We start from the raw sequence: 24,652 nt of genomic DNA on the forward strand, positions 1-24,652 counted from the left end.
AAAGAAAAGAAAAAAGAAACACCAGTATATGTATGAAAAATTTCAAGTTAGTAAGTTATTATGGAATATGTTGTATTAAACCTCTAGTTGTAATGGTAAGTAGGTTAAAAAAATTAAAAGAACAAGAATCATGAGAAACAACTAAAAAAAAAGTTGTAAGTATTAACTATACAGGTTTTGGGGCAATACTGAGAGCTTAATATAATATTTTCCCCTGATGTTGGGGTTTTACAGTTTTATGGGGACCCTGTGGTGGTTGTCCTCTTGTTCTTTTGGCTTGTCTGCTGGAGGAGCGGTCTGCCGCATTGGTTTTCAGTCTTGCCTGGGTTGAGTTGCCCTGCACCCTATCAAGGGGCTGGGCTCTGTGGAAACTGGTTTTTCAGGCTTTTGTTCTCTGGAGGTTTTTGTTCTTTGGCTACTTTTTGCGGCTTTTCAGAGAGTCAGAGCAAAAATTGTCTGCACCCAGACCTCTGCCTCAGAGAGAAGCCTCAGACTGTTCCCTCTGGGTGGTCCAGAACACACAGACTCCCTCTCTGCAAACTTCGCAGAACACCACAACCTCCTACAGGCGGTGCACACCCCCAGCCACTGTCTCAGTGGTAGCCCAAGGCCCCCGCTTGTTTCTGCACCCCATGCCACTAAAGCTGTGAGTGATATTGGTCCAGGGGGCCCGCTTCCAGTGGCTGCCTTTGCTGGGACTGCTGTCTGGAGTCCAGGCCCATGCCAAGGGCTCAGACCCCATGGCTGCACCTGTCTGGAAGGTTGTGGTCCCAACTGGAGTTCACGCTGGGCTCTCTCAGGTGCAGGTGGGAGTGCTCCCAGCCCTAGCAGTGGTGCAAGCAGCAGAAAGCAGTGGGCTCAGGGACCAGAGACTGGAGACCCCACCAGCCTCTCTCTGGCATGAGTGATTGCTGGCAGTGACCATGCTGGGACTGTGGGCTTAGGCCCATGCCAGTGACTACCTGATTCCACCAGTTGCCTCTTAAGATCTTTTGCTTTTTTTGAGTGATTTTAACCAGGCTCTAAATTAATACTCATCCCCAATCACAGGACACTTTTGTATTGAGGTATTACTTTCCAATATGTCACTTCTGGTGGCTCCCTCCCCCTCTGTTTATCCTCTGATATCAGTCTGAGCACTCCCGGTCCACTTTACCTCTCTATTGATGCTCTCCTGCCCTTGTAGAGATCCAGAAGTATATAACCTTACATCTCAGGCTGATTTCATGGGTGTTCAGAGTGTTCTGGTAGGTATTTAGCTCACTTCCAGGGGCAGGTTGAAACAGGGTCTCCTACTTCTCCAACATTTTGACCCTCCCCTCTAAGGCAATCTAAGTCTTGACAGTATGAGGAAGTGCAACCACCCTCCCCCCATACAGGTGACCTAGTGTGAGGAGGTGGTGCTATTAGGGTCTAGGAGCCAAGGATACATGCTGGGATCCTAGACATCAGTGGGAGTGGCCTGGACAAGGCTGGTACCATAGCAGAGATAGAACCATACCAGACACAAGGTATAGACAGTGAAATAGTCTAAATTCTACCTCCCTCCTGCTTTTAATCTCTGCCAGTGCCTCCCACACTGCACATGCTCAGAAGCCTGTTGGCAAGGCAGCTTGGGAAGGTTTGCAGGGTCAGCCCACTGTGACCAGGGAATGGATCTGAAAGAAAATGAATAAATGTTTGGTACAGACACTATGGTAGCAGGGAAATAACAACCTCTACCTAAATACAACTTTTCATAAATCTATAGGGAAAGAAATACATGGTGGTAGAGCATGTATTCAGAAGTAGATTTAGGTACTAGTTCCATTTACCAGCTGTAGTGCTTCTAACAAGCCACATAAACTCCATGAGCCTCAGCTTCTTAATTTAAAAAATGGAGACATTAAAATCTCACCTACTTTCTTCAAGGGGTATCTATGAATGTTTAGGAGATTATATATGGAAAAACAACTATATATACATACATTATAAAGGATGTTTTTGAAGATGATTTATTAAACACCCAATATGTGCCAGGTACTGACTGTGCTTTACCTACTTCATCTCATTTAACCTTCATATGAGTATTTGTAGGTAGGAATAAATAGAGCCATTAATATTTGAAGTTGAAGAGCATGGTAAGAATTGAGCCTAGAGAGGTTGATAGGGACTTAATTTGAAAAAGCATTTTAAATATTGTTACAGAGAGTTGATTGTTTTTAATGTTATAGGGAGTCTTGGTAGTTTTTGAAACAAATGAGAGACAAATTTGATCACAAATGAGATCTAAACTTTAGAAATACCAACTTGGATGTCAGGGAGCAAGTTTGATTAGGAGTGGGAGGAGGTGGTGGAATGGGAGACAGCAGGATCAATAATACAACACTTGCTTAATTCTTTTTCATATCCACTTTAATCCTGTATTTCAAATTATTATTATCATCTAAGAGGAAAACATGCTATATACAGATTTTGAAATCATGTTTCCTGAGAAGATTTACTAAACCTTGATCAAAATTGATATCCAAGGAAGGATTAAGGTTAGAATTACCTTAGAACTTTTGCTGATTTGTTTTTGCTGGTTAAACCCTAATGCCTTTATGCTGCTAAAAGGTGTGGATTTGACTTAGAGCCTTGTTCATCCTGATCAGTACAGAGTTTGTGATTGGAATCAATGTGGGGTATGATGTGTGTCTGCCTGCTTCTGGGCTTGTTGTGTGTTTTCCTGCCTGGTCCCCTGCACCTGTTTCCACGTGTCTCATTTTGTGTATACAATGAATACATTCTCAGAAGATATTGCAGAGGGCAAAAGGAGCACCTGTTATCCCTGGAAAATTGTGCATCTGCTTTAGAGGAGTCAAACATTGATCTTTTTAGAATCAAAATTCTGAACAGACCTTACTTTTATTATTTTATTTGAAAATATTAATTGATGTAAGCCAATGTATGGTCTCCTCTGCTGGGAATACTGCACATGCTGGGTTATGTGATGGTCCTCAGCACCATTCCCAGTGTCCTTCTTCTGCTCTCCTTGGAGCCTCCAGGGCCAGAAGACCAGAAACTACGTTTCCCAGCATTTGTCTGTAAGAATTCCTCTAGACAAATAGGTAAGAATTCTAGGTTGAAAACAATGACAATGACAATGTCACCTGAGACTTATCTTACAGATGTAGGAACATTATATTAAAGAAGTACAACTCAGGGCTTCATTAGACATACCCATATGTTGGTCTTCCTCCAAGCTTTTACTCAATCTTAGATAAAACAGTCTGATAGTCAACTAAAAAATAAATACTACTTAATTCAGAAATTTGGTGTCTAGTGTAGATAATTAAAACTCTGAACATGATTTGATGTCAGTCTTCTCCCTTCTTCAAGCTCTAGCCTGCTTTAGGGTATTTAAGCCCATAATTGGTTGTCTTCCATCTTATTGCTCTGCCTGTTTCTCTTCCTTCACTCCCATTTGTTTGCTTCCCAGATTCTGAGAGCTTCGAGTTTAAAAGAAGTGGTAAGATAAAAAGGACATAACTTTAACCTTTTCTCATGTAACTGGCTTTATGTTCTCTGGTCCTGTCTTATTTTTATTTTTTTTTGAGATATTTATTATTATTATTATTATTATTAGAGAGAGAGCGAGAGCATTAGCAGGGAGGAGGGGCAGAGGGAGATGGAGTAGCAGACTCCATGCTGAGAAGGGAGCCTGACATAGGGTTTGATCCCAGGACCCTGGGATCATGACCTGAGCAGAAGGCAGACGCTTAACTGATGGAGCCACCCACACACCCATGTTCTGTCTAATGTTTAAAGGTCTTTCTTGGGGTGCCTGGGTGGCTCAGTGAGGTTAAGCCTCTGCCTTCAGCTCAAGTCATGATCTCAGGGTCCTGGAATCGAGTCCCGCATCGGCTCTCCGCTCAGCAGGGAGCCTGCTTCCTCCTCTCTTTCTGCCTGCCTCTCTGCCTACTTGTGATCTCTCTCTCTGTTAAATAAATAAATAAAATCTTTAAAAAAAAAAAGCTAGGTCTTTCTTTATCATAGGGTGACTGTTTTGGCCTTTTTTAAAGATCCCTATTAGACTCTTTTAATTGTAGTCCCCTTGTCCTAGGTGCGGATGCATCTCTAGTCCAGCTTTTTGCTATAGACTCCTAACAAACCAGTGTTTATGTAACATCTAGCTTCTGGATGCTGGGTTCCCTTTGTTCCTATAAACTGAATTATTGAAAAGGTACCAAAGTGATCACAAGTCAGCGCTCTGTCTCTCGATTTTTCCACATCAGGTCCGTGGGAAACACCCATGAATCCTTTTCACTGACAAACTCAGGGACACAGCCATCTACCTCTCTTCCTTCTCATTTTTCCTGATACATGTGATCTTCACTGCCCTTCCTTTCCACAAACATCTATGATGATTTTTTCTTTATTTCTTCATTTGAGTCTTTATATTGAAATGCCTTTGTTCAATTATATTGAATCTGAGCATTGTTTTCTACTCCCCTGTAGGGATTTTTAAATTTTATTTTATAATCTTTTTCCAATTTCTAGAACCTTGTTGTCACTCTCTTCCATAGTAGAATTGTTAGATATTGATTTGTGGAGCCAGAGCAGTCTTTCTCTGCACTTCATCAGCTATATGACCTTGGGCCAGTCATTTAACCTCCCTGTACCTTACTTTTCTCATCTGTACCATGGGGATAGGAATCGTATCCAAAACATAATTTCTTGTGAAAAATAAATGGTATGACCTGTGTGAAGTCTTTATTTAATACAGTGCCTTGTGCTCAATAAAGTTGGCTATTTTGCTATAATGATCTATTTCTAGTTACACTTTTACTTCCTGTGATGACATCTCTTAACAGTTACCTTCTTGAAGTAACAATTGTGGTGGAGTAATCTAATTCCCTTCTACTATTAAGGGGTCATTGGAAGGTCAGGAGCATGCTAACATGAACTTGCCTGGAGAGAGGACATGACAAAAACACTAATGCGGAGAAGGTAATGCACAGGACCTACAGCAAGCCTTGGAGTTGAGTGGAGGAGAAGGAACTAGCAAGGTAAACAAACAAATAAGCAAGTGAACAGTTGTTAATGTCACATAAGAAATAGAAAAACTCAGTATGCAAATTGTGAATTGAGAGATGTGCTCAAAAGAAAGGATGTCCATATTATCATTGTAGTAGAAAGATTAAGGAAATCAACTACCTCAGTAAGAACTTCAACTGTGTTAAGTGAAGAGGGGTCTGCCGTGCACCATGCACTGCTCTCGGCAGTGGCTCCAAGACAAACCTTGTAGATCCGAGCCATGTCTTCAGATTTATGACCAAGAAAATAATTTTTTTAAGATCTAAAAAAGAAAACTATTTGTATCCTGCGTGAGCAGTGGTTCTTAACCTAGGGAACTTAAAAAAAATACCTGTACCTGGGTTTTGCCCCCCCACCCCCAAGATTCTTATTTAATTGGTCGTAGTCTGGCATGTTAGAAAACTTCCATTTAGTTCTAATTTTTAGTCAAGGCTGAGACTCATGTTCTAGAGAGTGGTTCTCAAAGTATGGCTTGGACCAGCATAATCATAATCAGCATCACCTATGAATTTTTTGAAAATGTGAATCTTTTGGCCATTCCCCCCACACAGTGAATTAGAAATACTGTGAGTGGGCCTAACATTTACCAGATGATTCTGAAGCACACTAAAATTTGAGAACCATCACATTAGTATAGAGTTTCAGTGGTGTATTTGGGGGAAGGAAGGCTAGATTGTCAACTTTGCATAGAAGGTGTGTGACAAGAAAATGAAAGTGGGGATGAATACCTCCACAGTTCAGAGGTGGAGGGTGGTTGAGATGATCCTCTCATCCCCTCCTTTGCCTTCTGTGTCTGCTTCCATTTTGTCTTTATCTGCTCCTGGTTTATATGGCTTTGTTCTCTTTATTCAGTTATTAACCTTGTATTCCTTAGACACTGGAGATAAGCTGAACTGCCATACACACCTGATTCCTGGTTGGAAAACTCTGTGAAATTTGATGTAGAAGCTGGAATGAATTGGAAGGGGAAAGTGAACATGTGTGTCAGTGCTTAGAAAGGTTAAGTAACTTGCCCACTGTATTTCATCTAGTGGGTCACAGAACTGGGATTTAGAATGCAGGGCTATTTCTCTCTAAAATACATGCTTTTTCTCCCCACTATTGCACTAATCCATCTCTTCTTCCTGGACATACTCCTGGGCTATATAGTCCCTAGGCCTAGGTGCCCTGTCTTTCTTGCTGTGAGATGTGGCCATGCGACTAGTTCTAATTTATGTAAGCAGAAGTGAGTGCAACACTTTATAAAATACCACTTATTTTAACTTATAAAATACCACATATTTTTATTCTCCATGCTCTTTCTCTTTCCAGTAGCTTCATGCAGGTATATCTGATAACCTTGTTTGTAAAGATAAGGTAGCAAATAAGATGGTAGGAGCCTAGGTCCCTGAATCACCTGCTGGGAAGACATGTGATAAGCTTTGGACTTTACATAAGAGGTAAATTTCATAATAAATATAATTATAAATATATTTATAAACAAATTTCATAATAAATTTCACAATTTACAGAAGAGGTAAATTTGAGTGGTTATTGAAAAAGAAGCTGGCACAACCCTAACACACCCCAACTCTGCAATGACTGTCACTCAGAACACTCCTGCATTGGTACTAACCATGTCTTCCTCCTTATCCCTCCGGCTCACTGTCACACTTACTTTCTTTAGAAACTTTCTGGCAGGGCTAAAATAGTCTAAGCCTTTGTGCTTCACTTGCTGTGGCTGTGACTGATTAATTTCTGCCTATAATTTATTTGCTTTGTATGGATTTTTTTTGTCTGGAGACTTTTGTCTCCAGAATAGGATTCTGGTAGGATTCAGCATTGCCCTCAGCAGTTAGAGCATGGCCAATAACCTAGCAAGTGAACCAGTGTTTGAGCAGTCATCTAACTAGGCTCTGTTAGATACCCTCTCTGCTTCTCTACTGCTGTTCTTTGATTCAAAACTCCCATTTGCTTCAGATATATTGTTGGACAAACCTTGTAGAGGAAATTAATCCCCAAGGCCTTTCTGGAAATCAGCAAAACAGATTTTTAAGCCCATGAATACATTCTTCACCAACATTTATGAGGTTAGCATCATTAGAAAGAAAATTCAGATTATCTGTCTTCCTATGTATTTTTAAATGCACTTTGGCTAAATAGAGTCTGATGCTACAACTGGTTCTCATTATGCACTAATTACTTGCTAAATTTGATTCAGAAGAACAAAGAAATTTTGAGTTATTCAAGGACAAAAAAGTCTCCAATTCTCAAAAATACACATTTTTTGCATTCCTACTACTCAAAAATAGCTAACACATATTTCTTCATGTTTGAGGGGAAAATCTCCCAGGCTAAGGAATTTGTTCCAAGTTTTGTCAAGGAAAGAATTTATGCTTTAATTTGGTTCCTTAAAAATAGAAAATGTTAGAATAAGGCTATCTCTCCTTAGTTCTAAAGGAGAGAACTTAATGGTATATTTAGTGTAATTTTGACTTTGACTTTTTAGTGTGACTTTGACTTTCCCAAAGTGTTGTGACTCTTAATAATCTACTAACAATGATATTATTTAAGCAAATTCTTATGACAAACTTTTCATGCCATGTACCTTCTTTGAAATTTGTAGTGTTACCAGGACATTGAAAGTTCTGATGTATCTTCTGTAAAGACAGCCCCCTCATCCCCTGGCCAAATGCTTCATGAAAAATTTGCTTCCTAAATATGTTTAGCCAGTTCTATGTTTTTGTATACCTGCCCCAGAAATTCTTTCTGTAAAAACACAGTTCTGCTGGTTCTTTCGATAATTTCATCTGTTTCTCTCAAAGTAAGTCCTATAACATCAATACGATTCTAATAATTTTATTCCTGTCATTTATATTGTTTGTTATTCCCTTCATTATGTAGCATAATGCTATGCTAGGCACTGAATACATATTTCTTTAAAACCTGACTGCAGAAGAAAACCAGATGATAGAAATGTGTAAAAATTTTGCTTCACTTCCCTACATAAAATGTGACTTTTCTCAAGTTGCTTTGGATTTTTCTGTTGACGTTTGGCCTGTTTGGATGAAGCTAGAATGTAGTCAGTCTGGGACATCAACATATAATTGGGAAAAATACGTTATTGACAATGATGCGTTCTTCAAGGTCCAAAGGACCTAGTTCTGACCTAGAAATGCTTTCATAATAGAACTCCATTATAATTACATATTTGTTTGTTTTCCCCGCTGGAAAGTAGATCCTTGAGAGCAAGAGCTTTGTTGCTTTCTTATGTCCACATTCTCTCAGCCTAGTGCTGACTGACAGAAATACTCAGTGAATACTTAGGTAACATGTGATTGCATTTACTATTTTCATATAGGAAGAAGCTCTCTTTCTAGTTCTGACTCGTCTAGTGCATCTGTGCAATCAAGTGCTGTGTTTTGGGGACATGGATTGAAGTCATACCCTCAGCTCATGATCTGGCTGGGAATTTTCCATATTTATAATGTCCATTATCAATATAATTTGAAAAAAATTAATTCTCCTAGGACTCCTTATATTAAATATGGTTTCTTTCCCAGGGTCTATCATTTGTACTTACTACTGTAAGTTTGGAAACTTTGAGAATGAACTGTCATTCTTTCTCTCATTAATCAGACCCAGAGATGATTTTATTGTTTTTGTCTTCCAAAATTAACTGTGGAAGCATTATACTCGTGTTTAAGAGATGTGAATCTGAAGTTGTTTCATGAAAGATTCAGGAAGATGCTGTTCATAATTTGAAGCTGCTGATTTTCCTGAAAAGTTATGGTTCTCCCATAAAGAGAGTAAACTCTACAAGTAGAGCAGTCTATAAATCAACAAAGGTATGTAACAAAAAAAGAGAAAAATATATCTAAAAGAGATTCAAAAATATAATTTAGTAGAAATTATTTCTATACTTGATATTAATAGTAATACAAACAGTTAATTGATTGGTTAATATTATTAATGAAGAAATATTCATGACATTTGTTGGCAGAAAGACAGTCTTTATTCAGGACCGCCATGATAGTTGTAGGGACAATTGCAGTGAGGGAGAAAGATTAGGTTCAACTCCCATATACAACAAGGAAAAGTAGGAATTTATATATAAGGAAGTAGGCTGGGATTTAGTGGATGGAGAATTACTAAGAGGAAACATCAGGAATAAGGGGTATTTCACCTAGACCAGTCTAACCATAGTTATTGCTGAAACCAGATCAGAGATGGTGGCAGGATAAGAAACTCTTGTTAGATATGGAGGGTGAACAGATATGGAGGATGGGATATTCTGTTCAAATGACTTAGCAGGATTCTTGCTAAAATTGAACAATGCAAAGACAAAGGAAGTCCAAGTGTCAAGGCCTAGTTGGGAAGAGGATTTAGAAGACTAGAGTTTGGTGAAGGAGAGACTCTTTTCAATATATATATAGTCTATTATTTCACCAAAAGCACACTGGAATAGACACACCAAACTGGCTAATGATTAATAAAAATTTATATTCTTTTAACATTTGCAAACTTTTATTTAGTGGGGAAAACTGATAGTATTTTACTCAAATACTAATTTCAGTACTTTTTAAATTTATTTTTAATTAAAAACTTAAACATTATATTTGAAAACTATAATAGGGTAAGTCACTCTATCACATTAAGTAGCACCATGATAAGCATTATTCAGCTTCCAAATTTCTGCTGAAGTGAACAACTAATGAAGTAACAACAGTGACAGTCACAAACTTGTGGATACTTGAGTCAATGCTCTAAAAAACATTACCATTCAGAAGCATTGTAGGAATTCCAATACTTTTACCAATTCATCTTTAAAAAAAAAAACACTTTAATAATCTGGCAGGAATGAGGCTAATATTACATTTTATGTTTATAAAGCCATGCTCTGTTCAGTCCCTAAAATGGTGGCACTTGGCCCAAGTCTGTATTTTGGTCTTAACTCAGGGCTGTCAAATACTTAAGGGGATCATATACTTTAAGGCCTGTTTGAAAATTTCCTTTCTTTCCTATGCTCCTGCATTTCCAGATTTCTAAGACGTGCTTTCTTCCATCTCTCTTCCATAGCATTCTTTCATGAAATTCGTTCGCACTGCCTGTGGCCTGAAAATAGGGTAACCCTCCTCAGAGATCAGGAAAGAAAGAGAACTTATGTGAGGAGGACAAGGAAAAGACTGGCCCCTGGTGTTATCAATGACTTTCTGCATCGTAGAAGTTTCTCCTATTTATTCCTATGATGTTTCCAGATAGGAGAAAAATATGTTGGTTTCCCTGCTGGTTCTGCTAATCTGTGTGTTGTTGTGATCAGGTACATGGGAACTGTGAGTTTATAGCTTGGAATGAAGCAGATGAAGCATCAGTAGACATACTCCATTGACACACCTTTGTTACCAATGAACCATTGCTAAAATCATCATTTTATATTTTTATAATTTAATATAAATAACAAAATTTGGGAGATGCTTTCTGGAAAATTATAGGAATTTTGAGAATATTTTTGCCAATATTTTTCTTTTCTCTGACAACATCCCACAACTTATAAATTCCCAGCATGTTCATTTCATATTTCATATAAAAGTGGAATTTTAGTACCATTGTACATTAAGGTCAGAAATCACTGGCTTTCCTGGTTCCTGAGATCTCACAAAGAGGCTTGACTCCCACATTGATGCCCAAGGTGGACACATCAGTAATAAAGATATGGGAAAAGAGATGAGATGTGAGGGGATGTTAAAACATTTGCTTTTTTGACCTCTGAAAGGGTGGGAAAAACATGGACTTTGAAGATGGGCATGTTGGTTGGAAAAAAAGTGCTCCATTGTTTTCCTTCTTAAAACTGAGAATAATGTTACTATTCTTTAGGGTTGAAAAGAACTTAAGGGTGCCTTGTACTCCTTAGGCATGCTGTAGATTGGAACTGTTATTTTACAGCGATATATGGGAAATCCATTTCTTAGCTTAGGCAGTATAGACCTTATTTTCCCCACATTAAAGGTAGCCTTTTAATGTGCACCATCCACAATCCCATAGAACATGCAGTCTTTAATTTCTGCCTTCAACTCCCTTTTCCACCATCATTTCTGTAATTGGAACCATAACAGAATTTATGTATTGGGCTAATTACACTCCCAAGGTTAAGATACGAGAACTAAATAAAACAACTCTACCAAAAAATTCTTGGTAAAACTTTTGAGGGCTGAAGTTTTCATCTGATATTTTGAGTCTGTGATCTTGGTGCAAATTGGGAGAATGTGCTAAGTGACTTTTGTAATCAGGAGAATTACTATTCTACATTTTGAATGAACCAGAATACAAACTGCCTGGGGGAAAGAATTACCACTGAACTATACACCTGGTTGTTTTTAACGTTGGATGGCAATTGATAGGATTTCTCATCTGTGAATATTAGTCAATAAGAGCTACAATATTAGATGTGATTATTCTTCCTTTAATCATCTGTAAAGTGAAGATAACACTGACATCAGTGGTTAAGAGTGTGGGCTTTGGGTACTATGATTAGCTATATTTGAGGATTAAGGGAGGCTAAATAACATAATAGAGGAGATAGAAATTAAAATTGCAAGATGCATATAAATGCAAGTCATTGTTACATAAAGAGATGTAAGGGATGTGTGCATGTGTGTGTATGTGCATATGTGACTCTCGGTTAGCTTATATATTATTATTATTAATATATATATTATATTTAATATAAGACTTTATATTAGATTTTACATTAAACTTCCCAAATGCTACTATTAAAAATTGTGCCCAAACCAGAAACCCATTCTACTAGACATAATGATTTAATATGCTCTAATGAAGGTATAACACATCCGTGGAGAAATGAAAGATTACTTAATAAATTATATTGGCATAATTGGCAAGCTTTTTGAAACAATGGTTGATTTATTTCCTCATCTATAGGAACATTTGTCATTTTTTGGCAACTCAACATCTTTTGTACACCCTTGTTATACTTGGAGAGCTTCCCACACTATAAATTCCACCTTTTCAAAGTTAAAATTTTGAACTATCTCCCAGCCTCCTTCAAAAGTACATCAGAGCATTTGACCTTGGCTTCAAAAATTATTATCTACTAGCTCATGACTTAGGTCATAAGCTAGTAAGTAAAGAAGTGGGTGGTGCTAAGATTTAATCTTTTGACAGAGATGGTGGTAGGGACACCTGACTTTTTCTTTGTAATCATGATCCCTAACTAATAAAACATTTCACCCCATAGACCAAAAGAAATTTCCAATGGATTAAAGAGTTGCATTTTAAAATTTAGGTTTTTAAAGCATATATAAAAAGTAAAAGTGAGTCACTGTCAAATCTAGGAATGAAAATCATTTTAACTTTAAAAGAAATGGAAAAAATCACAAAAGGAAAATCACCATGAGAAATTAAATTATTTTTTATCTCTATAAATCTTTCCAACAAATACAACATGCAATAGGTTAATTGCTTTATGATATAATAAACTTCTATAAGACCTATGAGAAAAAAATCATTGCTGAAATCTTGAGTTAAACAGAGGAGAAATGAGAAGAGAATTTACAAAGTAAAAAACAAAACAAAAAATGGATAATAAATATTTGAGTAAAATGATCAAATTCATTGGAAGTGAAAGTAATTTAAAGCCATGATGAAACTATGTAATCAGTAATATTTTTCTTTTTAATAGAACTCCCTCATGCTGATGACTATATAAAAAAGTGGTATACTCCTATACTAGTGGAGAGAGTTGAAATTGATATACCTTTTGGGGGGAAACATTTTAAAAGTGTATATCAAAATACTAATGTTTTCTAAATTAGTAGCTCCCTTCTGAGAAATATTTTGTTTAAGGAAATAATCTGAAATATTCACAAAGATTTATGCACAGGATACTTATTGAAGCAGTAGTTTTTAAAGTATAGAAATTAAAATATTAAAGTATGAATACAACTTAAACCTTAAACAATACAGAAATGGTTAAGTATATTTGAACAATTCATGTAAGTGAATATCACAAAACTGTTAAAATTATGTTCCTGATGAATTTTCAATAATATGAAAAATACACATAATTTAAATGAAAAGGAGGTAACAAAATTATCTCTATAGTCTGTCTTGAAGGATGTCAGCAATGAATTCCTCCAGGGGATGATTTGATAATTTGATTTTTTTCCCTTTTTAAATATATTTATACTTCCAAATTAAAAAACTTTATAATAAAGAAAAAAGTTTTCTAAAATTAATTTTGTCCACAAGAAAAACTGGTTTGACTAAATTTACTTTAAAAATAAAATGTTAAATTAGATTAAACAGCCCTTGCTGAAAACAACTTGTTTGATGGAAAAATTTGTTTTTTTTTCCACTGCCAAGATCATTTATTTCAGACAAAGCTTTTATCTTGTGCCCTGCTTAGAAACCTCATTGGCTCCCTGTTTCTCATGCCTTCAAGTCTAAATCTCTTTGACGGCTTTTCAAGGCCTTCTATAATTCTGTTCCATCAAAAATTATTCCCCCTTACTCTGCCTTCTGCTTGTCTACATTCCAACTTGTATTAAAATCATCTTTGAAACTTCATACTTGCTCAAAAACACACACACGCACGCACGCGCATGCACGCGCACACACACACACACACACACACGCATGCACACACTCTTAGACTATCTGTTTATCAGTCTGAGAGACTCATATTGCTTATTCACTTTTTCAACAAATATCTGAGTCTCTACAATGGACCAGGTCCTGCTGTAGGTCCTGCAAGTTAAAAAGTTTCAGGAGTCTGTTCCTATGGAAAATTTTGCCTGGAGGAGACATTATTTAATCCTCAAGAGGCCAAGAGGTACATGGACACCTCTACAAATTTGAGGTCAAGCCATCAACCTTAACTTTGGAACCAGAATTCTGCATATTGGGTCTACATTATCTTGTACTTTAGAGGAAAGAAAACCTTCACAGATTTCTATCTTTATTTATCCCCCCTCTCCCAGTTTTTGCAAAGAACAACTATGTAAAATGTACTATTGTATGTGCTGTAAAGAAAATGCTGTTGAGGGCATTATTCTTTTATGTCATTCTGTTCCACCTTATAAGGTTTGTGTCCATTTCCCTTTTTACCCTGACTGCCAGGAAGTTTGGTGTCATATTCTTAAATTGCAGTGACATATACAAGTATTGGCTTATTTGCCTTAGTATTATTTTCAGATATTGATTTTTTTATTTATAATTATATAGCTTTCTTTTATTGCCTGTAACTTCTTGTAAGGAGGCCCAAACTCCTTGTGGAAAGGGAAAAGGGAGTCATCCAAATGCTGCCTGCTAGACTGAAGTACTTACTCATTCTCAGCTGTCTGGAGTAGTGGTGGCCATTAGCTCTCAGCTGAGACCTCTTTAGTAATGGCTCTCAGTCAAAAAAAGCCTCTTTCCTAAGGGTTCATCCCATCCCTGTGGTGGCCCACATCCAATACCTGTTTGACTGAGGCAGGAGTGAAAAGGCCCCAGTTCCTTTTTCTCAAGGAAGCATAATACTAAAGGGCTATCTTAATTAACTCAGTGGCAGTTCAACTTCTTTCTCAGCCGAGCCTTGCATTTCTCACCTTCAGAAATGTTGTTCTCTAGAGTACTCACCAGAACCTCCCCTTCATGCAAATTTTGGTCTCAGTGTCTTTTTCAGGATGTCCTACCTACAATAACCAGATTAGAAAAATGAAAATGTTAATATCCCCGCTTAGCTACTTATAGGTACTCTCTGCAGGGTCAGGTCAGTAACCTCACTACTCTCAACCCCATACTTCACATTTTATCCGTGACACCACCATTGGTCACCGATCTCCCATCTGCCGTGGATTTCTGTGGGTCTTATAGTTAGAGCCACATTTCTTAGCACTTAATGCTTCATTGACTTCTGTTGTTCACTGTTGCTTCTGAATGTTTTAGGCATTTGGTTGTCCTTGACACCCTCTCTCACTGATCCTTACCTTTTTATGTGTGTCTGTAGTAAGCTTTCAAGTGCGAAAAACTGGGAGTGACTTTGAAGAGCTTAAATTGCCCTCATAGCTACTGTGCTACTTATTCAATTTTCAGCCTGTTCACTCCTTATGCAGGGAATATAATTTTATTGTCTGGACATTGCCATCTTATATTCACAAGAGGCAAAGCTCTAGTCCATATGTGGTCATTTGTGGTGCTGCTTGATTATTATTATGATCTGCTTTATGCCAAGAATTAAAATCAAGGTTGTTTTAGTTTGCTAAGGCTTCTGAAACAAAGCCACTCACTTTGTGGCTTAAAACAAAAATTTACTCTCTCATAGTTCTAAAGGTCAGTAAATCTCCAGTAAAGGAGTTGGCAAAGCCATGCTCTCCTCGAAGGCTCTAGGGAAGGATCTTTCCTTTTTTTTTTTTTTAAGATTTTATTTATTTATTTGAGAGAGAGAGAAAGAGACAGAGAGAGAACAAGCAGGAGGAGAGGCAAGGCAGAGGAAGAGGGAGAAACACACTCCTCCCTGAGCTGGGAGCCTGACATGGGGCTCCATCCCAGGACCTGGAGTTCATGACCTGAGCTGAAGGTAGACTCTTAACCATCTGAGCCACACCTATCCCTGGGAAGGATCCTTTTACTGCTTCTGAGCTTCTTCTGGTTGTTGGCAATCCTTTGAGTTCCTTGGCTTGTCAACTCATCACTTTAATCTCTGCCTCCACCTTCATGTGGCTTTCTCCTTGTGTGTCTCTGTATCCAAATTTCCTTCTTCTTAAAATGACACTAGTCATATTGGATCAGGACCTACCCTAATTCAGTATGATCTCATTTTAACTTGATTATATTTTCAAAGACATATTTCCAAATAAGGTCATATCCATAAGCACTGGGAGTTAGGACTGGAACATATCTTTTTGGAAGATACAACTCAGCCTATAACGGATATATACTTTGCTGCCCTTAGCTTTCTGATTCAAGACCATTATGACAGATACTACAGTCATACTAAGCATCCTCAGTTGGGGAAAATTGTTTTTATTTATTTGTTGAAATGTGACATCACATCTAAGAAAAGTTCACAGTTCATTATGTTAAATACTTATAGAGCCCCTAGTAGGCATCAAGTGTACTGGTAAGTTTATCTGTTCTTTCTCTACCTGTACCTACCTCTCCTTTGCCTGAGGTATGCAGGGTGCAACGTTCAACAGAATTCTGTAATCTCCTAATTGTGCCCTCTGTTTCAAACCTTTTTTTTTTTTTTTAATCTTTCTTTGCTCTTATCCAACGTTCCTGTCTTGTGTATCAGTCTTAGATTGTATAAAATGATGGGAACCATTGGATAGCTCCTCCTTTTCCAAACTTTGTACATTAACTTCTGAAATGAAATAAATATAGAACATTAATTCAGGCAGATGAAGAGATATTTTTAAAGATGTGAGTAGATAGTACTCTGTGGACAAATAAATTTAGGAGTTATTGTGTACTAAATTTCTCAGTTCTGGAGGCCAAAAATTCAAAATCCACATTTCCAGATTTGCAAGGTCTTTAGAATATTTAGGTTTGTGAGAATTCCTATAAGCAAACAAAAACCAAACATGTTTAGCTTGTTTTAAGTCAGCCTTTCCCAAATGTATTTAATCATGACACACATTGAGGAGAGCCAAGTTGTAGAACTTTTTCATAGCCTCTGTATGGGAAACAAAATAAAACTGTCATCATCTTGGTATGTCTCTCTACACAGAAGGCTTTTCTAGATTAGTCAATGACCCAAACTGATTGGAGCCAGTAATGAGAATCTCAGACAAAGCACTGGTTTCTAAGGGAAAGACTCATCCCCTTTAGGATGTATTTCAGCATAGATATTAAAAATACAGGTTTCAGAATCACATTGCCTGGAGTTTAAATTACTTCTCCATAACTACAAACTATTTGTCTTTGGCCCAATTATGTAAAATCTCTTAGCTCAGCTTCTTCATTTATAAAATGATTATAATGACAACAATGCGTATTCATGGTATAATTACAGAGCTAGAATAGTCCATATGAAATGCCTAGCATAGTTGTCAGCACACACTTCAGTCTCAACCTGTGGTCCCCTCCCCCAACCATTCTCTAACACATACAATATTACTAAATCATATTGAACGGTGGATACCTCCCCCAATGTTCCAGCTTACTGCTTTTTGGGTTTTGGCTTTGGAAAGGACACCATGCTGGGCATTAGGCTATCAGAGCTGTAGCTCCATTTCTGGGACTACCCATTTGAGAGGCCCTGGGAAATCGGTTCTCTCCAGCTTTCATTTTATCTGTGAAATGTGCCCAAGATGCAAAAGGTCTTCTCTCATCCAAAACGTGGAACATCAACTTAAGAAAATCCAACAGTATAGTGGGCATCTTATTGCCATGAATGAACATTTTTATTTCCACATGCTGCATAACACTTCCCCTTATTGCAGCAGTTCTTACTTTATGCTAGTTGCTGCCACAACCCCAAACTTGATAGAGAGTCACAGTAAGATGATCTTACAGGATGCCTAAAAGATTTCAAGAAAAACATTGCAGTGTTAGAAATACGTTGTCCACAGTTTCATAGATTCTGCTGTTTTCACAGGGGAATTAGATATCAGGCAACCTAGTGTAGGGTTAAGGTCATGGATCTGGAGTCACGAGACTGACATAATTAACTTGGTCCTACCCCTTTTCATTTCCTCAGTTGTCCTCAGTTTTTGTCCTCAGTTTCCTCGTCTGTAAAATGCCGTCTCTACCTTCATAGAGATATTGTAAGATAATATGTGTTAAGCAGTTAAAAACAATGCCTATTGTAGAGTAGGCATCCGCTATACTTGTGCTTTTATAATTCCTAGGTTATCCAGCATTTTAGTAGATGAGAAAACTGAGACTCAGAGATTAAAATGCCTGAACTGGAAGTCATAGAAAATTAATGATAGAGCAGCAACTGGATTCAGGTTTTGAGCCTGATTATCTCTCCTTTTCCTCAACAGTTGCATTCCAGAGAGAATGGCTGTAAAACTACCTAGTTGCTTTAGTCATTCAGTTTGATTACTCTCAAAAGCCCTAAATCACTTTGGCTTACTTTTCAAATTAAATTAATTTTTAAGCAGAATCTATTGAGTCAGTGATTTTTCTGGTAGGTGAGGCAAAACAGAAGTTTTCTCTGTAAATGAAATAAAAATCAATTTAATTCAATTCTAAAGATATTTATTAATTATTATATAAAGGAAGAAAATCTATATCGTTTTACTTTAGGCTCTTTTAGGGGAAACCTCCCCCCCTTTCCTTCTTGTTTTTTGAGATTTTATTATTATTTTTTTGGCAGACCTCAACATATGGACATTAATCCATGCAGTGATATTTGCAATGATATTTATTTGAAATCGACTACATTCCAGGTACTGTTCTAGGTGATGAGGAGAGAATAGTGAGCAAGGTGGGTAAATTCTACTTTCATGCAGGTGAATGTTCTCAGAAAGGAGTCAGCAAACTATGGCCTCCATCCAAATCTGGCCTGTTTCCTGTTTCTGAAAATAAGCAGTACTAATTCATTTCTTTTTTTTTTCTTTTTTTAAAGATTTTTATTTATTTATTTATTTGTCAGAGAGAGAGAGCACGCACAAGTGCACAAGCAGGCAGAGGCAGAGAGAGAAGCAGGCTCCTTGCCAAGTAAGGAGCCTAATGCAGGACCTGATCCCAGGAGCCTGGGATCATGACCCGAGCCGAAGGCAGTGGCTTAACCGACTGAGCCACCCAGGCATCCCACTTCATTTCTATTTGCCTATGACAACTACTACACTACAATGGTAGAGTTAGAAAGCTTTGGAGACCTCAAAGCCTGGCATATTTACTATCTAGCCCTTTACAGAAAATGTGTGTCCATCCCATCCAATAGAATAAAGCTTTCAACAAACAAGTAAACAAACAAAAATATTTTAGATACTATGAATAAAATTAAACAGGATTATGTAAAAGAAGTAATAAAATCTTTATATTTGAGTGATTATTGAAGGTCTTTCTGAGGTGGTAACCTTTGAACTGAGACTGGGACACTAAGATGTGTCATGCCAAGAACCAGGTGGCAAAGTGTTTCTGGAAACACCAAGAGCAAGTACAAAGAACTGATTGAAAACCACCATTGGTGGTATGTTGTGAGCAAGGGCAAGGTGGAAAAAGAGAAAGAGAATATACAGGGTCTGAATCACAGGGGCCCCTATTTGAGGGAGAGTGGCATTTGACCTGGAAAATTGGGGAAACTTAACATCTGTTAGGTCATCACACATACCTCCTCTGTCTTCTATACCTACCACAAGGGTGTAGGGCATAGTCCTCTTTTCCTGTATGGATGAAAATCTTAATATTTCTGTTCTCCTTTGACTTCTCCTCTTGCCATTGGGTGGACAACTCTGGGTGCTTTTGGTTTGAAATCCTAGGTTCTGAGAGGAACATAGCATTGTTTTATCAGTAATAAAGTTGCACTATATTTTAGTTCTGATTTAGCTTATTTTGGCTAACCGATTTTTAAAAAAATATTCCTAATTGACTATAACCCAGAGAGAAAAGAAAAAGAGATTCATTAGCAGCCTCATAGGCAGATTTCTTTCAGTTAAGTGTAATGGCTTTGATATCACAACATAGAATCCAGTGCAAATTTTCATGAATAAAATAAAATTTACATACAGAATAAATGGACTATCTAGGCAATACAAAGTCTAACATTGTATTCTAAAATGCAAATGAGATCTTCCTGTGATCTGCATTTTAAACTGTAATTGTCTGTGTAAGTCAGGGACACATGAGCGAAGAATAATTAAAATGCAGGACACTGTGTAGGTAACTATAGCTGTTCTAACTAAAGGGATCTCTGTTAGGAGAACTGGGAAAACTATAGATATAAGATTGACATAGTTGTAAGAACCATCCAAGCATTTGTCCTAGTAACCCTTAGAGAGTACTCCACACAACAGAATACTTAGCTTGAATTTGCTTTCATCTAACGCATCCTTAATTTACTTTACTCATATACTCATTGTGATAACCCTATTAGTAGTAGTGTTTCCTAATAATCACTAACATTAATATATTGATATTATTAAATAAATTAAATGATAATGATTAATTATTATTATTAATTCATACAGTTGAATTTAATGGCAGAATTGGGATCCCAATCAAATCCATCTGATTCCAGGGGCGCCTGGGTGGCTCAGTGTGTTAAAGCCTCTGCCTTCCGCTCAGGTCATGATCTCAGGGTCCTGGGATGGAGCCCCGCATCCGGCTCTCTGCTCAGCGGGGAGCCTGCTTCCCTTCCTCTCTCTCTCTGCCTGCCTCTCTGCCTACTTGTGATCTCTGTCAAATAAATAAAATCTTTAAAAAAAAATCCATCTGATTCCAGAGCCTTTGCTCTTAAGACACAGTTCTCACAGTAATGATGGCGATTTTTGTGGAGCAGGCTTTTTGCTAGAGAAGAAGGTGCATGGACTTTACAGTCATCTGGATTTAAATTCAAGCCTGAGACCTGTTTCGCATGGGCTGTATGATTTGGAAGATCTCGTTTTTGTAGCTGTTCAATCGGTTTCCTCATCTTGAATTTGTGGGTAAAACACATAGCTCATAGAATTGTTTGGAGGATTAAATGAAGTGAGATGAGGTGAGCATCAAGTACAGCGCCTCCCACACATCAGGCACCCTGTCAGGAAAAGCCATTTTTATAGTTGCTGTATTTACATAGCAAGAGTGAACTCCAGTTCAAAGTAGTAATATGTTAACCAATTGCCTGGTCAAATTTGGGTTGAATATCTGAAATATAACTGATTTTTTAAAAAAATTAAAACTGAAATTTATAATTCGTGGACACAGGAGTTGAGAATCCATGCAAATTGGGTTATCACAGCTCTGGTACCCATGTGGACTCACAGCAGGCGTATGAGGTCTTGGGCGAGAGTCACAGATGTGATTGGTGGATGACACAGAGTCACACATCAAAAGACGTAGAGAACTCAAACCAGAAACAGGGAGTTCCTCATATGACCATGTTGTAAACAGTTTATCCTATCATGTGAAGTCACCTTTTCCTCAGTGAATACTTCTGTAGGTTTTATGTACTGCCAAGTTGGACAAATAAATACAAGCAGTTATGTTTAATACAAGAAACTCAGACTTGTTTCATTCAGTTATTTGCTGTCATTTCCTGTGCCTGGAGTAAAAAGGTCCAGTGAACAGCATCCCTAGAAACATAGACCAGGGCAAGATACGTTTTTACTTCCATGTTTTGCCTTTTATATTGGAGTTCTAGTAAAATCAGGATCAAAATTCACCTCTCCCCCATTATAGAATTTTCTTTTATTATGAACAAATTTTATACCAGCTATCATTTATACAGCACTTTTGCATGCTAGGTGATTCCACATTCTTTTATTTTTATCTAATTTTTTTATTGAAGTATAGTTGCCACACAATGTTACATTAGTTTCAGGTATACAACATAGTGAATTGACATTGATTGTACTATGCTCACCCCAAGTGTAGCTACCATGTGTCACCATACATGGTATGGTATGTTATAATACCGTTCATCCCCATTACTTATTCATTCCATAACCGGAAACCTGTACCTCCCACTTTCCTTCATCCATTTTGCCCTCACCCTCTTTCCTCTGGCAAACACCAATTTGTTCTCTGTGTTTATGGGCCTGTTTCTGCTTTTTCCTTTGTTTATTATCTTTGTCTATTCATCTGTTGGTAGACTTGCGTTGCTTTCATATCCTGGCTATTATAAATAATGCTACAATAAACATAGAAGTGCATGTCTCTTTTTGAATTAGTGTTTTTGTTTTGTTTGGGTGAATACCCAGTAGTGGAATTACTGGATCATATGGTAATTCTATTTTTATTTTTTGAGGAACCTCCATACAGTTTTCACAGTGGCTGCCCCAATTTGCATTCCCACTAACAGCACAAGAGGATTCCTTTTTCTCCACATTCTCACCAACACTTGTTATTTCTTGTGTTTTTTATTTTAGCCATTCTGACTGGTGTAAGGTGATATTTCATTGTCATTTCGATTGCATTTCCCCGATGAATAGTGATATTGAGCGTAGTTTCATATGTGTGCTGTCCATCTCTATGTCTTCTTTGGAAAAATGTCTCTTCAGGTCTCCTGACCATTTTTTAATCAGATTGGTTTTATTAGTTTTGGTGCTGACTTATGTAAGTTCTTTATGTATTTTGGGATATTAATCCCTTATCAGATATATCATTTGCAAATATTTTCTCCCATTCAGTAGGTTGCCTTTTCATTTTGTTGATAGTTTCCTTCACTGTGCAAACCTTTTTTTTTTTTTTTTTTTTAAATTTTGGTGTAGTCCCAGTAGTTTACTTTTGATTCCTTATTCTTTATAGATTTGTTTCTAATCCTTTCAGAAAGTTCTTAGGATACTGTTAGGGAACATAAGGTTTAGGACATTAATTATCTCACAAGGGCTACACATCTGGCATCAAAGTAGCAGAGTTTGGGGTTTAGTTTCTCTAGTTCCAAGGTCTGTGCCCTGTTCTCTATGTCATGCTTCTTTCTCCATGAAGATGATGAACAAAAACACTTGGACCTATCAGTAAGACTTCAAAGTTATCTAGAGCTTGCCACTTGAGTCCTTTATGAGCTGATCTAGGTTTCTGTTCATGTTTCTGTAGTACATTTGTCATAGACAGGTAAAACAAATGGAATCAAAATATATGCTTCCAATTCTCTGTCTTCCTCCCCATACCCCTGTGTGGAGGAGAACAAAGAAAACCTAAACAAATCAAACCCAATGATGGTATCATTGAAGGAGCTAGCGTTAGAAATTCAAAGACTTTATTAAGTTAAATTTTCTTAGCATCAAAGTATCTTGTTTGTTTGATCAAAACTTTTGCCAATTCACTAGAAAAAATTTCCTAAGGCAGCTATTTGTCAGTTAATCATCTAAATATTTGTTAACCAGATGTTGCTGTGTTAGAGGGGGAAAGCTGTAATCACAAAGACTTTTATCTTGCATCTACACAGATTATTACTTTTTGGTTCTCTACATCAAGGTGAAGGCCTTGACTTGGAAGAAAGATTAGAGCAAAATAAAGGCAAAAATTTTTTATTCTAAAAGCTAATTTCTCTAAGCAAATTCTCTCAAGTGGAAGGAAATCTGTTGAGTGGTCACTGTGGAAATTTATTTAACATGATCTTTTATTTTTGACTTGGCACCTCTGGCATATATCTAGATACCTAGGTACCTTTTTTTTTTTTTTAATTTGTCAAAAGAAAAAAATCGTGAGTGGTTATAAAAAAAGGGGGGGGGATAATAGGGGGATGCCTGGGTGGCTCAGTCAGTTAAGCATCCAACTCTTGGTTTTGGCTCAGGTTTCAATCTCATGTTTCAATTGATCCTCAAAGTTGGGCTCTGTGCTCAGTGGGGTGTCTGCTTAAAGATCCTCTCCCTCCACCCCTCCCACAGCTCGCTCTCTCTCAAATAAATAAATAAGTCTTTAAAAAAGGGGATAACAGAAGAAACAAAATATATGCTTTTGTTCTGTTTAATTTTTAAAAATGATACATTTTTATGTTTATTTTTAAAATCATGCAAATGGAAAAACATATGGCCTAATTTTATTCACTCATTATGGAAATTTTAATGAATAGAGATTCTGTGCATAAAAATATACAATGCTATTCACCTGGACTAAGCTGTGGTCTGAATTTGTAAAGAGGATATTCCACACCATCCACCATGGGCCATATGGAGAATGTGGTTTATGTGCAGAATTCCAACCCACTTCACTGAAGGTTGTGCTTTTAAAACAATAAACACTGTGATGTGGGGTAGGGAGAGGAATTTGAGACTACAAGGGAAAGTAAAGCCTTTGATGAACCCATGAAAGCTGTTAGGGAAGTCCATCTGGGGACTTTCGACTGCCCCCATGCTATTTTCCTTCCTCTGATTTCTCCCTGAGGAACTTTCGTTCCCATTCTACGGTCTTACTAGAACCATCAATCAAGATGCCACTTTTCCCCCGGTGAATGATGTACATGTGTTCTAAACTCTGGTTAGCTAGTATAGCTCCCAGAAAAGTTAAGTCCTAAGGGGTGCCTGGGTGGCTCAGTCAGTTAAGTGTCTGTCTTAAGCTCAGTCATGGTCCCAGGGTCTAGATCCCCACATTGGGCTCCTTGCTCAGCAGGGAGTGTGTTTCTCTCTCTCCCTCTATCCCTCCCCCTGCTTGTACTCTCTATCTCACTCTCTCTGTCAAATAAATAAATAAAATCTTAAAAAAAAAAGAAAAGTAGGTCCTAAACCATTTGATCCAAACATATATTCCATAGGCAGTTCATTTAGGAAAATTTCATTATTTCCTACTACCTCCCCCCAACCCCCCATTACTGCTTGGTTGGGGAATGTTTTTCATCCTTCCCTTTGATTCTGTGAGATACCTCAAATTCTCAGGGCACACTTTTCAGTCTCTCTTTCAATCTCACACTCTTTCACTTTGGTCAGTCAGATTTAGTCTCTGTCACTTGCAACCAAAGAATCCTAACAAACACAAATTTTAAAAATTTATTTAAATATAAAGGACACATTAAATAAAAACAAAG

This window comes from Martes martes (genome assembly GCF_963455335.1).
Source record: "Martes martes genome assembly, chromosome: 2".
NCBI classification, from domain to species: Eukaryota; Metazoa; Chordata; class Mammalia; order Carnivora; family Mustelidae; genus Martes; species Martes martes.